Source organism: Piliocolobus tephrosceles, chromosome 14 (genome assembly GCF_002776525.5).
Source record: "Piliocolobus tephrosceles isolate RC106 chromosome 14, ASM277652v3, whole genome shotgun sequence".
NCBI lineage: Eukaryota > Metazoa > Chordata > Mammalia > Primates > Cercopithecidae > Piliocolobus > Piliocolobus tephrosceles.
Genome location: NC_045447.1, coordinates 17,690,302 through 17,693,044, shown reverse-complemented (window position 1 = coordinate 17,693,044; position 2,743 = coordinate 17,690,302). Strand labels below are relative to the sequence as shown.

The 2,743-nt window shown below is 55.9% G+C and overlaps 1 pseudogene across 1 annotated transcript; it reads left to right on the top strand.

Annotated features, from left to right (window-relative positions):
- Window positions 1-341: 341 nt before the first annotated feature.
- LOC111550347 lies at window positions 342-1,887 on the top strand (annotated as a pseudogene). The gene has a single exon (XR_002734008.2). The product of XR_002734008.2 is annotated as a calponin-2 pseudogene (transcript).
- The last annotated feature ends 856 nt before the right edge of the window (window positions 1,888-2,743 follow it).

Sequence of the window (2,743 nt, the reverse complement as noted above, 5' to 3'; positions counted from 1 at the left end):
GATCCATCCGCCTTGGTCTCCCAAAGTGCTGGGATCACAGGCATGAGCCACGGCACCTGGCTCTTGCTCTTGACAAAGATCTTTTTCCCGTCCAGAGATTGGAGAGAAAGCTAAGGACAAAAGGCAGCGTGAAGGAAGGAGAATTTCTTCCTGCCCATATATTTATTTTGAATTTTACAGGTTTAACGTCTGCCCTCCCTCACCCTGAGCTGAGCTGGGAAAGGTACCATTTCTGGTGGGTTTCACTGCTTGATACCTGGCCTAAGTATCTACAAGTTATAAAATCAGAAACAAAATATAATTAGTTTCATCAATAAATGAACAAAGGGCGGTTGGGCTTCACGGAGGAGTGACAAATGCCTTCAAGCAGTCTACATTTTAGGACAATAGCTGGGGTCACTGGTTTCCAAAAGCTATTGGGAAAACCATTTCCTGCTCCCTGTAGTCCCTTCACCTATTCTGGTATCAAAACGAGAAATCCGGAGCCCAGCGCGTCCCAACCCCGCGCCCGCCCGGCGGTGCCGTCCCGTCCCGTCCGGCCCCTTCCCGCCGCCCGCCAGCCAGCCATGAGCTCCACGCAGTTCAACAAGGGCCCCTCGTGCGGGCTGTCGGCCGAGGTCAAGAACCGGCTCCTGTCCAAATATGACCCTCAGAAGGAGGCAGAGCTCCGCACCTGGATCGAGGGACTCACCGGCCTCTCCATCGGCCCCGACTTCCAAAAGGGCTTGAAGGACGGAACTATCTTATGCACACTCATGAACAAGCTACAGCCGGGCTCCGTCCCCAAGATCAACCGCTCCATGCAGAACTGGCACCAGCTAGAAAACCTGTCCAACTTCATCAAGGCCATGGTCAGCTACGGCATGAACCCTGTGGACCTGTTCGAGGCAAACGACCTGTTTGAGAGTGGGAACATGACACAGGTGCAGGTGTCTCTTCTCGCCCTGGCGGGGAAGGCCAAGACTAAGGGGCTGCAGAGCGGGGTGGACATCGGCGTCAAGTACTCGGAGAAGCAGGAGCGGAATTTCGACGACGCCACCATGAAGGCCGGCCAGTGTGTCATCGGGCTGCAGATGGGCACCAACAAATGCGCCAGCCAGTCGGGCATGACCGCGTACGGCACGAGGAGGCATCTCTATGACCCCAAGAACCATATCCTGCCCCCCATGGACCACTCGACCATCAGCCTCCCGATGGGCACAAACAAGTGTGCGAGCCAGGTGGGCATGACGGCTCCCGGGACGCGGCGGCACATGTATGACACCAAGCTGGGAACCGACAAGTGTGACAACTCCTCCATGTCCCTGCAGATGGGCTACACGCAGGGCGCCAACCAGAGCGGCCAGGTCTTCGGCCTGGGCCGACAGATATATGACCCCAAGTACTGCCCGCAAGGCACAGTAGCCGATGGGGCTCCCTCAGGCGCTGGCGACTGCCCGGACCCGGGGGAGGTCCCTGAATATCCCCCTTACTACCAGGAGGAGGCCAGCTACTGAGGCTCCCAGCACGCTCTCTTCCCACATCGTCTCCCTGTCTGGGTTTCTGGGTTTTTCTGTGTTTTCATCTTTTTTTTCTTAGCTGGTTCAGTGCTGCCAATCAACCAAAGGTCTGTGAGTGGCAGCGTGGGATCAGGCAGCAGAGCTTTTTTCCCCTTTGCCTTGGTCCTTCGCAGGGCTGAGCCACCGGGCTGTGGGGGAGGGAGGTCAAGGCCATATCCCGATAACGTGTAGGGCGTGTAGGGCGAGGGTCCCTGCTGGCACGTTCAGGCTGTGCTGCGGAGAAGAGACTAACCGGTTCCCAAAGGTTTCTGGTTGCCTCGCCTCTTCCCCCTTTTGTCAGCTGAGCAGTTTGTGGTTTCTCTGCAAGTTTCAGGAAGTCTTCACAAAATAAAAATACGTTTTGTTTTTTATTCCTGAGGAATGGGGCAGGGACAGTGGAGAAGGTGCTGGGAAATCAGTCACCTGGGAAAGGGGGCCCTGCCATGATGCTAAATATCTCCGGCTCCCAAGTGACTGGATTTCCCCAGGACCAACAGACCTCAGACCCTCAGATCTGCCCCCGGGGCCAGGTGGGGAAAGTGAAGGCCGTACAGGGAAGTGAAATTCTGAGTTGTTGGAGCTAAGCCTGATCCCCTCTCCATGCTACCCGCCCCCAACCCACTCTGGCCTCAGTAGGTTTTGTTTTAGTTGTGGCTGTCACCCAGGCTAGAGTGCAGTAGGGCAATCTCGGCTCACTGCACCTCCACCTCCCACGCTCAAGCGATTCTCCTGGCCTCAGATGTGATCCACCTGCCTCGGCTTCCCCAAGTGCTGAGATTATAGGTGTGAGTCACCATGCCCGGCCCCTCAGTAGGTTTTAAGGAGCCCCCAACCCTCCTTTCTGGGCTCGACAAGCTATACTTCTCCATCTTCCCCCGGCCACACGCCCCGCCAAGTACTGCACAGGGACCCCCACCCAGGGGCCCTGCTCCATGAGATAATGTGAAATACTATTGTGGACCAAACGCAATAAAACCTCTGTTTGTAAGAAGAAAAAAAAAAAAAAAGAGAGAAATCCAGAGGAGCCGATTCAGGCGTGTTCCACCAGAGGGCGCAGCAGGCCCACGCCAGGCCCTCTGGGCTGCCAGAACTCCCAGCCTGTGGCTACTGGTCCCATTCGTGTTGCTCACGCACACCCGGTTTGACAGCATTGTTTCCTCAATCTCTTTGTTAGTCCCTCTGTTTTCCCAAGAAGGCTGGAAGTC